The sequence below is a fragment of the Pithys albifrons genome, chromosome 3, assembly GCF_047495875.1.
Source record: "Pithys albifrons albifrons isolate INPA30051 chromosome 3, PitAlb_v1, whole genome shotgun sequence".
Classification (NCBI taxonomy): domain Eukaryota; kingdom Metazoa; phylum Chordata; class Aves; order Passeriformes; family Thamnophilidae; genus Pithys; species Pithys albifrons.
The window spans coordinates 21,412,514-21,425,417 of NC_092460.1; the positions used below are offsets into that span (position 1 = coordinate 21,412,514).

General features: G+C 39.9%; 1 long non-coding RNA gene across 2 annotated transcripts in view; it reads right to left on the bottom strand.

Moving 5' to 3' along the window:
• The window catches only part of LOC139669949 (uncharacterized), a 45,781-nt gene that overhangs the window by 29,770 nt on the left and 3,107 nt on the right, over nt 1-12,904 (bottom strand). For both annotated transcript variants that reach the window (XR_011697359.1, XR_011697358.1), the window contains exon 2: nt 4,462-4,537. This is a non-coding gene — a long non-coding RNA (uncharacterized lncRNA). The remainder of the gene's footprint in view (nt 1-4,461; nt 4,538-12,904) is intronic.

Sequence of the window (12,904 nt, forward strand, 5' to 3'; positions counted from 1 at the left end):
AAAATAAAAGGAAGGGAAAGAAAAAATAATAGGGCATGAGAAATGTGATAAAATGGAAGAAATGTCTATAACTTATATTTCATAATACAGTGAGTTACTCTTAGCTGGTATATTTTAGGTTTTCCCACACTCAGTGCTAAATCACAGCCCCTTTGAAGTTCACGTGATTTTAGCTTCAAATGATAATAGGATACACATACAATAATTACTTCCAATCCATCCAGCTTGGGCAGATGGACTTGAACTCAGGCCCTGCATTTTCAGGCAGGGCATGCTCTACTTGCACTCCATTATAGACAAAGACCAAATACTGGTCTGTTGTAGATATAGGACAAAGCTGCACTGACTAGGACTGATGAAAGATTTTCCTCCCAGGGGTAGATTCTTCACTCACTGGTGTCAACACAGAAGCTGTCAGATAGCAAATGAGAACTCAGACAAACTCAAACACCGTGCCAGTTTATAATCTCTTATCAAGGAACATAAACATGAGAAAACTGTGGGTCCTTTCATCTTTTCAAATGACAAAATGAAGGCAATTAGTGTTGAGATTTCTACTGAAGGTGAAATAATCTTCACAGTAGTCAAGTATGCAGCTTTTTTCTTTATCTAGATGGTCTTTTCTTGCATGCTGGAGAACTATATTCTATCATTTGTGCAATGTTTTCATTAGCAGCATTTTCAAATAAGCTCTGCAATACACTTTGCACAACGCAAGAGGAATATAAACAGTGAGGAAGTTGATACCGAGAAAATCAATAGGGAAACTATAATTTAATAATACATTGCATTTCACACGTGAACTGCAAAGCAATCTGAATAAATTAATTAGCTAAGTGTCAACACACTGCCATTAGGGAGTTCAGTATTATTCTGTATTCTACACCCTCAGATTTATCTTAGACCTTCTTTCTTCGTGACAGCCTGTTTTGACATCTGGCATCAAAGAGTACTGGAACCTGTTTGGTTTTCCAGGGCTGGGGTTGAACACCCTGAGCCAACCATCTGCCTGCTTTAGCTACAGCTTGGGTTTATGAGCCTCCAATGTACCTGATTTCATATAGTCAGCTGTAAACACATTGACTATCTCAGTGGTTTTGTCCTCCAAGCCAGCCAGAGGTGCTTACGGCCAGCAAAAGAATCTATATGTGACTAGACCATGAACACAACTTGTGGAAAAGCTTTACATCAAGAATGAGCAACTTCAGAAGACCAAAACCCTATGTAACCTGAGCAAACCAGCCTGTTCTCCTCAGGTCTACTCATGAGGACTGTGATCGTGCATGGGGAGGAATACTGTGCAACAGTTATCTTGAAAAGTTTGGATCTTCCTTTAGAAGGACACAGAGCCAGTTCCTCTACTGCACTAAAAGGACAGAAGCCATAGAAACACATGGAGCACTAATTAAACATGCCAGAACTGGGCCATGGCTGTACAAAGTCATAACTCATAGCAAACCCAAACCAGTCTGAATTATTAATATTTTCAGGAGATATAAACTCAAGAGAAGAAAAATAAACAAGATTGATATAAAATGTTTTTGATAGATTTTCTTTCTCTTTTTTATTTAAGGGCTGGCTGTGAGATAATTCCTGATATCTGCTCTATCTGCTCTCACTGCCTTGTAGTGGGATGGGTATAATGAAATGTTGACAATATTCAGTGTAATTCAGAATTCACCCCACTGGGAGTACTGATGCAGTATTTGTGTCAAAGTAAATTTAGCACTGATTTCTAATCTCTTCATTGCTAGGAGCACAGTACAAATTCATAAATTTTAATTTTTATTTTACTTTAGTAAGTGTAATTACCTACAACATTTATAAATTAAAGCAGTGTAAGAGAAAGATGCTTGTTTGATCAGAATTCATAACCTGATCCTATTGGGCATTAATTTTATTTTATATTGATCCTAACCAAGAGACAGATGATTTGCTTGCATAAATGCTAAGAAAGAAATCATCACATCCATGCAAAGGTACAGCCCATATTAAACCTGAGGTTTTTTTCAAACCCGACAAATATTAAGACCCTTGTAACCTCAGAAAGCAATGAAATTTGTGGGTGAAGAATATATTTTTTTCAAGGTAATTACCTCTCTCCTGCAGGCTCTGTAAACTTAATTCCTCCCCAGACTGACTCTGGCTTTACTACAGAGTTTACTTTCAAATCAAGTGTGTTTCTGGGCACCCTCAGTAAGCAAGAACCTCCAGGGCCACTGTGCTCTTCCCACCAACTCCTTGTTTTCTATCTAGCAGCTTGACCTCTTGCCTTAGCTGGACTTGTGTCTCCTCTAGATGAAAGCTGTGTGCAAATGCCCTGCAGCAAAGATTTCAGTGAACTCACCAGGCTATGGTAGCAGCCCAACTCCAACAACCAGGTGAAGAATAGATGAACATATATGAAAATAATTTTTCAAGTGTGTAATTAGCACATGCATGGCTTTGATATCTGAGGTAACTCATTTACAGCTAAGCTCACCTTCTTCCACAATTCACCACAACTGACTGTCAATCCTTGTTGCTGACCACAAGTGGTGCAGTAACCAGAGCAACTAAGCCCACAATTCTTGTTTTTACAAGGTCTAAGCTCATTGGGTCCTGATTTGGACCTTCTATGCTACTGGTATTCAATAAATGATAGCTATCAGTTTTCTGGACTAAAGGAAGGTGTGGTTTTTGTGTTTTGGGTTTCCCTTGTTATTTTCTCCTGTATTAAACAAAGGTTTTGCCCTGAGTGTTGGAATAAAATGCCCAAACTTTAAAAGGTAGAGTTCTTGAAGAGGAAGAAAACAATCCCCCTGTAACCACATTGCTCAAGGCGAGACACACATTAATCTTCCCTGGCCAGGTTGTGACCCTCACCTCCACTAACTGTATAGTGAAGGAACAGATTGGGTTACCTGTGACACAGCTTTCATCAACCACCCCACCCACTAAACACATTTTTGCCTCTGTTTCTTTATTCTCTGCCTTGATTTTGCTGTCACTGACAACAAAAATAGATGGCTTATCCTTTAGACCATATCAGCTCAGGACACCATGGTAGGAATTATGAGGCTGCAAGTTATTTCTCAACTTCACTGCACACTCAGTTCATGCCTTTGCATAAGACTTTTACATCCGGATTCTCTGTAACAATTAGGCACCTAAATATTAGTGAAATGTCAAAATTCTTCCAAAGACTTAGGACTTTAACTCCCTTGTGCCTCCTCTCCCTCTCACATCTGTATGTCTTTGGTTAAAGATTTCTACAGAGAGATGCAGCTCATGGACACAGACTACATGTTCCAGTTGAATTCTGGTTTGGATTTTCTGTGACAAGATTTAGTCTTGTATGTTCCTAACACCTAGGACATCTTTGCATTTTCTCCTTGGGCCTTTGTGAAAGTTAGAGCAACCATTAGTAATTTTCAATAGTCATAACGGGTTTAATAGGGTAATGAATGGCATGACCTAATCAAATAAACTCTACACAGGGGGAATCTTCCAAAGGCCGAGAAGCTAGAATGGGATTTATTTTGTTCTGATGGATTAAAAAAAAATGGTCCCAGCAAAAGAGATGATGAAACCTCTGTCTGCAGAGGGATTAAATTAACTTAATGGACATGCAAACTGAATATGTAGAGATACTTGCACTCCTTTCTGAAATGTGGAAAACTGATGATCTTGGAAATGATCCCATCATTTGGAGCATATAACAACCAGCTGAATTGTTTTGGTGCAGAGTACAGCTGCAGACTTCTTTATGAGATTTATTTTGCCTAAAATCTGACTATGGAAGATTATTTTCAGTGCAAAACTAAGGCAGTGGAGTACAATAAACATTCACAATTTACTTTTTACAGTTTATGCTTTGGCTCTTAATATTGTAATGTCTGAAATGAGATTAAATTAGGTGCTGGACAGAAGAGAAAAATGGGTTAAGTGTTTAGATAGGCTAAGGGAACAGTGCAGCATCTCATTTAGCAAGAAGGGAATTATTACTGTCATTAATAATGTATACCTAAGCATTAGCATAATGTTCTGTTAGTTACCTGCTCCACTCATTGTGAAAATTACTTTAGAAGTCACCCTTGATTTTCTTTGCTTGTGCAAGCACATTGTGCCTTGTCATGACTCACATCCTTTCCTCCAAATTCTTCTCTGAATATTTTGTTTTGTAGAACGAAACCTGCTACAGTTCATGTAAATAAACCTTTGCTTTGCACATAAGCATGTTTATTCAAAAAGAAACAAAGCAAGGCTGAAGGGAATACGTCTAAGACAAAGAAAGCTACAGGTGACATTAGCAACACATTTTCAGAGACCTTGAGAAATCAGGAATTATTTGTTGGTATCTTTATGTCTTAAAAGCAAACAACCTACCTAAACACTTTAGACTCACCTTTGCATTATTATAGTTAACATTATTAAAGAAGTCCTCCTTAGAAAAAAAAAATAAGATGGTAACCCACATACCTAAGGCCAAAGATGATGAATCTTCTGCCGAGGTACTTTTGGACCAGTTCAGGAAGAAGCTGAGTACAAGCTCATTCTGAAAGAGAATAAAAATTCTGCGGGTAGTACCATATGTTGTGCTTTGTTCCTTAAATTATTCTCCTCCAAGAAAATTGCTGGCAATTTTCCAATGTATATACTAGAGTTAGCAATAAAAGGGAGCCTTTCCCCTATGGTTATGGGCAAGGAACTCAGGGAATGATTTCTGCTCAGGCCTTGGGGAGATCACGGTGCCCCTTTCCACTGTCTCAAGGATGCTGCATTGGTGTCTACCTGGGCCCTTTCTGTCAACATGCTCCAGACAGCAGTGTGCTGTGTGGGCCACAGAGTTTCACTCTTGTTTAATGTATGGAGCTGGAGATTTGCATTTGCAGCTGCAGCTACTTTTACAGAGCAGTCCATTTGTGAAACAAATGCAGGAGACCATTTTATGCTGTGTAGTCAGCACAAAACTTGCCCTTGGCACGGGACTGACCCCAAGCCTCCGACCTCGTGTGTGCCTCCCTGAGGCTCAGCAATTGTGTAAACCCCCCTCACATGGCAGCTTAATGGACACTTACACTGAAAAGCTCCATACAGAGTTAAATCCTACCAGAAACCCATGGAGAGTGAAAAGTATGACCATATTTCACCATCCTGTTTAAAAGAGTAATCCACCTAATGTACTGCACTGTAACTTTTATTTTTATGTACTGACCTGTGCTGCTCTAGTGAACATAGACAACAGGTAGTTGCATTCAGCTGTAGGGAATTAAAACAATAAACCAAATCCCCAGATTTGAGTATTGTGCAAGGCAATAAAAACGTGAATTCTGAAATGGACTCTTGTGACTTTGAATCAAAGGTGGACAGTAATTGCATTTTATTAGCTTTTCCATAAAGCCATGTATCAGAATGGCCACTCTTCAGGATGGTTAGAACTGCTATTCATGCTGATGTTACTTGGACTGACACTGTAATGAATGGGTAGAACAAGAGACTTTTCATATTCTAGTATTAAAATGTCACTATTGTTTTTTTCCAGTCTGTGGAAAATAATGTGCCTCTTATCGGCAAGATGTACTTCATGTAGCATTTGTGCTGTTTCTATTCTACAAGACGTGGTGTAATTTGTGCAAAGAAAAAAAAAGAAAAGGAAGAGGGTAGTGACAAATGCAGCTAGTGAGGAGTTAACATGTGGTTACAGCAGACAGAGGAACAAGATGTGTATGTACATTGCAGAGATTAGATTTAGCAATCTGAATTTATTTTAACAGTTGCCTTTTATTTTTCATTCTACTGTTTGGAGTTTTTCCTCCCACACTGATAATTCTTTAAAACAAAAATCAGGAGCAAAAAAGGAGAAACAAACAGAATTGTTTTTCTTGAATTGAATGACAAATCTTTAAGCTATTAGCAGTGGACTGCCAATACACCTGCCTGTACGAGCATGACTAATTATTCTCTCATCTGAAGACAGCTTACAGGGGAAAGCCCATACACCTGCTTCAGTTTCCAGTAGCTTTAAATGGGCAAGTTATTCCCTGTGGGACCTTCATTCACTCTTTCAGCACAAGTCCCATGTGTAGGAAATCTCCAGGGCTGAGTATATTTTTGGCAGCTCAGCCTTTATTTGACAGCATGAAAATTAGCAGAGACTCAAGTAGCCCTTCAAGTTCAAAAATCTTCAGAGAAGTGAGCAGGAGTTGGAAAGAAAGATACACAAACTGACTTGAAAGAGAATTAAAAAAAATCCACGCTGAGCAACATGGTGCTCTTTCTGCTTTTTCTACACCTACTCTTTCTGCAATAAATGGAAATACATGAACTGAGTGGTTTGTAGATAGGAGATGAAAAGATTCTTTCAGACAATAGTGACAAAATCTCATTCTAAAGGAGACAATACTCTGAAAATAAATGATATTTGGTTTAAGTACAGAAGTGGAGTTCAGGGATATCTTACAACAGGCATGAACAAGACAGGCATGCGCACTGCTGGTGCTACAGCACTGACTGCAAAGTCTTTCCAACTTGTGTATCCATCACACTCAACAGGTACTGAAGTCTGGGGGGCAGCAGCAAGGCTAATGCTCGCAAAAGGAATGCAAAATCCAAATGGAACTGGTCCCGTGGCAGGGGTAGATGAACCATGCTGTGCGGGGCTAAGTGGTTCAAAAGCAATGAGGGAGATGTCTCCTATGTGTTTGGGGAGAGAAGCATTTTACACACTATTATTCGTAAGACAGCAACTTCCCCCTGAACTGTGCTATCTGCCTGCTGCAGGACTCCACCATTTAGATTTCCATCTGCAAAGCGTAGACCACCAAAGCACACACTGAACTTTTAGGTGATTCCTAAATCTGTGGACCTTGATCAGTTGGGCCCCAGGTAATGGGACCATACATGCTTACAATTAAACATGCATCGAATTACAGTGTTAAAAAGAAACAGGTATCTCAGAGCTTTGAACACATGTATGACCAAAAGCACACTGCAACCAGAGGATAGAGTCCATGTCTAAACAAGCAATTGTTTCCAGAAAGATGTGACCCTTGGTGGGAATCTTACAGACCCTGTGATGGTCTTGGCAGATAGACAGATGCTGAGGATGACCACAAGCATGCAATTACCCTTTCAGCCCCTGGAATTCTTACCTTTAAATCAGCAAATGGAAATTTCCTACAATTCCGCACACTTATGGATTCTTAGAAAAGACTCCTATCATTTGTCTAACCATTCTTACCTAAGAAGACAGTCTTTAATAGGTAATGTTGATATTTTGCAGGTCACTCAATAGCATTAAACCTAGAGGGGAGCAGCCAGGTACATATGGCCAGCCTGGCTAAAACTCAGCACATCACCTTTTTTCAGTCACTAAACTCAAAAGGGACAAATTCTACCTCTACTTACAGAAGGATACAACTGAAATAAAAACTTTGAGTGGCAATGGGGGTGCTGGCACAGCCCTGCACCACTGTAGCACAGCAGAATTTGCCTACTGCTCTCCATCAGAGACTAACTAGAAAAGCACTCCTCTGGTAGTGAAACACAGCGAGATTTCAAACCAGGTTTAATTTTGATAGAAAGAAAAGCAGCCTCCCGTCTGATTTCAGCTTTCTTTTCAGCTGTGCTAGAGTAGATCTGGGGTCAGAGAACACCCATGTGCATGTTATACTTTAACAGGATGGAGAATCAGCAGGAAAGAAATAAACCAGAAAAAGCTGACCTTGGTGCAGCTCTTAAAACTTCAGGAAAGGACAGAGGAAAAGAAAGGCCTTTGAACCCTCCCCATTTTGGATCTGCTGGATGCCTTGCTGCAGCAGTACAGGGGTGGTGCAAGTTCAAGGGACCTGTATACCTTGGGGGCACTTTGTACCACCACATTCTGTTTCCCCACATGGGCAGTGTGGGAGTTATTTTCTCATCTCCGCAAATCCTAAGTACCGCCAGTGAATAAAACAGAAATGAAAAATGGGAAGCTCTTATCAAACTTGATTACTTTTACAGTGTAAAACATTACTCACTCTACAACAATGCTGTGGTCCTCGTTTTTACTGTATGCTTGAAAATAAGTGAACATAATTTACAATCATTTCCATTTGCACCCTCATTAAAGCCCTTTTATACAGCCTATAAGTCACCATAAAACTCTTTATAGAACCTATCCATACCTGAAACACTGTCACTATTTGCTTATCTGCTTGCATTAGATTTGTCTTTGCCCCCAAAGTTCTTAATTTGGATAGTTAGAAAATCTTTATAGACTCAAAATCCAAAAGACCTAGTTTTTAATTTAATGATTAGCCTACTTGGGCACCTGCACTGACTCTTAGTTTGCCAAATATTTCCACCATGATAAACAAACCCCCTCAAATAGCCAAACCCACTGAACTTGCACACAAAACCAATCTATGTGAAAGATATGGGACAAATACCATCAGTTTATTTAAGACTATGTAGTTTTGCAAGTCTGTATGCACATCTAGTGTCTGAGCTGTGTTATCAGTAACTATGAAATACCCAGTTATTATAGTTATTATATCAACAACTATATAATATCCACAAATTAAATGCCACGTCTCTTAAATTATGAGAGATGGGAAGATTATCCATACAATGTTACCAGCTGGCTGAGGGCACCACATGCACACAGTTGTGATATAAAACATTGCCTTAGGGTCAGTTTTAGATTTTTCACTTGCAATGCTCAAGCCACATGTAAGTTGTCTTTCCAAGATAAGCATGAAGACATTCAGCTTTGTGAATGCTGTAGTTTAGCACCAGGGCATAAAGCAGACTAAATTAATGGAGGCTTACCTTGCTTATGAGTCCCCAGGCAGTACATAACCCTCCTACAATACAGCCATAGAATGACAAGCCACTAGGGCAGCCCCAATTTATATTATGAGATTTGGGCTGCAATCTCCACCCAGCCTATCACTCAGCTGGAGCTGAGCGAAATAGAAGAATGCAACAGTACTCAGCAGTAGCTGCCTTTGGTCACAGATTTGATTTATGCTTTGAGAATGTCATCTTCTGTGGTACCAACCTTCAGTTCATTGTTTCTTGATGCTTCACCTCTTATTAGTGGCATCACTTAGTTGTTTTGCCATTTCATGAAGTAAAACTCCAGGAGTCTAAAGACCATCGAGGATGTTGCCTTGCAGATCTAGAAAACTCAGGTATTTCAGTGTATGCAGGCAATGAGTAAGTCAGCAATGGTGCAACTGGCCCAAACCTAAATATTTTTACACTGTGATCCTAAATATTGTCACTGGTTTGGGAGGAATAGAATGAAATTTTAAAAAGGTGCCGAAACCTGGTTTTGATCCTGTCCTAATTGATTCAGTACCAGCTTCTGCATTTTAGTGATTGATGTAATGAATACAGCTTGTTGTTCATGTATACAGTCTGGTGATGGAGTTATTTATAACAGAGTGCTAACCTGAATTTAAGAAAATCATTCCTATTCTAGGCAATTCTTCAATGAATATCTAAGAGGAAGTCAGTGTGTGAGGCTTACGCTCAAAGTGAACGAACGACAGACTTAAAAAATGCCTTGATTAGGGATGGGTATGAGCATATTTAAACATTTAAACTGGTGCAAAAACAAATACCTCCATCAACTGATGTGTCTGCATTTATTGGATATGATATTAAAGTTCAGAGATGGAGAAAAGTTTCTTTGTTAAAGAAGGGTTTAAAGAAAGATTTAATTCCATTCGAGCTCAGTGCAAATGAGAAGGCAGCTGTATCCCACCTCTCCTCCTTCATACCAACCATTTAGCAGAAAAGGTCAGTGACATTCTGACATACTCTTAATTATAACACAATTTTCATAATCAGAACTTTGTCTGGACTAAAAAGTATGCACTTAAGGCTTGACTGAGGGAGGAATTTGAATATAATCTGATCCTTTCTTCATTTCTAGGACTTATGGTTACTTAATTGGTAGAACCAAGCATGTAGTCAGTCCTGTGTGGACTGGACTAAATTTTTCAGAGCTGAAAATGGTGTGTAATCAATCAGGATAATGTGTTTACAGTGATAACAAGGGTATTTTATAATGAAATATAAGCTCTTCTCTCCATCTCAGACAATACTCCAGCGTTCTGTATTGCTACAATACAGCTACAGTACAGTACAGGTACATTTCAGCATAAAGAAATGACTGTCGCAAGAAAGTGAAAGGAGCCTTGTTCCACAGGCATCTGTTCTTACTAGATTTCTTCACAAATTTATCAATTAATTATTTCTCCCTACACAGTTTTACTATATCATAGGAATGAAAGTTTGGTAATGCTTGAGAACAGACAACTCACTAAATGGTTTCAGCCAGATCCAGCAATGTGAGAAAAACAACAAATTTGACTGCAAAGTTGTCAGAGGCACAAAAAAAGACAAAATAATTGTATTTCTTTTTACCAAGAAGGCCTTCTAGCTTGCCTTTCTACTCAGGCTAAGCCAAGAAGACACCATGACACTTTTAAAAGAGCCGTGCCAAAGTTAAAAGTAAAAAAGAAGGGAATACAAAGGAAATTACCCACCGACTGGTCTCCTTGTTCTAAGTGGGTCAGAACACGTCAGTATTTTCTAAATTTCTCACATCTCCAGCAGGAGAAGCATATTGAAGTAAAAATAATGATTCAATGTTTATGGAGTATCAATAACTTTAAAGGTTATCATCATAGAATTGCAGGTTAGCTGCATGGTGGCAAAGCAAGATGATTTCCCACATGCAGTAGCACTTTACAGATGGGAACAATCTGCTCATTGCTCCATTTGTTATTTTGCCCTCCAAGTCCAGCACACCAGTAGCAGTGCAGCCCTTTTAGGCACACAATTGCTTTCTTCTCCTCATGGTTCAGCACTGCAGGCTGTACTAGCCTGGAAATAGCTCCTCTGGTCTTGTTCAGAGCCACAACAATGTATGTTCCCAAGCAGGTCCATCCACAGGTACCTTCGAATCCCCTAGTTGTGGCCATGCCTCAGCAGCAATGTGCTGGGAGCATGTCCCCAGCTCCAAGGGTGTTGCAGGCCCATAAAGGAAGCATGGAGAGCATTAGGAAGCCCACTGCAAGGCAGCTGCTCTGGCTGATCACTAACCCATGCACAGACCAGGGAGTGGGAGGGAGAGCAGAGCTTCTGTGCATGACCGGGAAGCATTTTTATTACTATGCCAGAGCTTTAAGCAGTCTAATTTTTCAGCTGTAGATTAGGCTTCTACACAGCAGTGCTTGGCCCAAATTGAAAATCCTTGTACCTTCCAGCAGCCCAGAGCACAGCAGAAGATACCCAGCTTTACATTTCTAGGTCACTGGCTTGTATCAGCTTTCCCTCAGCTGTGACCAAAAGGCGCTAATGTAAAATAAACCACGACCCTAGTGTGAGTGACATAAAGGAATCACAGAAATGTCAGGACTGGAAGGGACCTCTGGAGATTATCTAGGCCAACTCCCCCTGCCAAGGCAGGGTCACCTAGAACAGGTGACACAGGAATGTGTCCAGGCGGGTTTGGGATGTCTCCAGGGAGGGAGACTACACGATCTCCCTGGGCAACCTGTTCCAGTGCTCTGCCACCCTCAGTGTAAAGACATTCTTCCTCATGTTGAGGTGAAATTTCTTGTATTTTAATTGCACACCAATCAAACCAAACTTTGGCAAGTTCAGTCAAGGGAGCCAAGCCCACAGCTCAGCTGTTCATACCAAATTAGGTGTAACTCTATGAGACAAATAGTTTATATCCTCTTTGGAAATCTTCTCAGTTTCAACTCAGGGCTCAGAATTTATATTCATATTAATAAGAAAACTTCTGTTTATTTTGCATATGGACAATTTCCTCTTCAGTCTCCATTACACAGTCACAGCTGTATAGTTAGGCAGCAAACATTTTTCTCTTCCTGCAAGATGTTTGAAATTTTGGAGAACAATCATGCTGTCATATACTCTTTTGGTATCCTAGACTGTCTATGCTATTAAACCAAAGCAGCCCCAGTTTGAGCTATGGCCCTAACACCACAGGCCATGACCTGGCTTACCCGGCAGAGGCCCAAGCTCTGCTAGAGGATGTGCCGAAAGCGAAACGTAGGGTGAACGCATGAGCTCGTGCCCTCTTGCTTGAATTTACTGGCCCCTATAGAAGCCTGGGATCTAATGTAAACCACCATTTTCCTGCCTGACAGCTTTCTTGACAACAGCTGATCACTGGAGGATGCTCCTTTCTCCCAGTCCCTGATGTCACTGACAGTAATTGTCCATTCAACTTCTGAAGTGATGCAACACCAGGACTTAACAGCTTCCCAGGGTGCTGCTCTCAGCCCTGGCTTTTACGATGCTGAGGTGCCTATGGCTTTGTCCTGGCCCAGACAGTGAAAAGGCAATGTTTGTTACCATTTCAATTTTCCATTTTTAAACAGGAGAAGAACGTCAAATCTCAGAAAGCAGTAATGAATGAAAAATGAGAAAACATCAATTTTAATAGACATGATGTATCTGATAATATTGAAACATTCTGGATTTGGTCTTATGTTTGCAAAACAGTTTCTTCTACATGCTAACTACATTTTGAAATGTAGCATTTTTCCCGATGAAATAATTAATTAAAACCCAATTAAATAAATAAAATGTAAAAGCAGCTACTGTCATTTTATAATCTAAATAATTGGCCCTTTATGAAAATAGGAAAGCACTGCTCTCCCCATTTTTTGCACAACAGATCTCTGATCTCAGCCCAGGGCTCATGTTACACACATCCTTACAACAGAATATTGAGTACCAAAAAGACTTACAGAAACAATGTGACATTTGATGAATATATCATTGCTTGCATTTTTACCTCAGCTATTTAGAGGGTAGATAAGTTTTTCAGAGGAGGTCCCTGATCCCAAATGTAATTTCAGGTACCAGCATAATAAAAGCAATATAT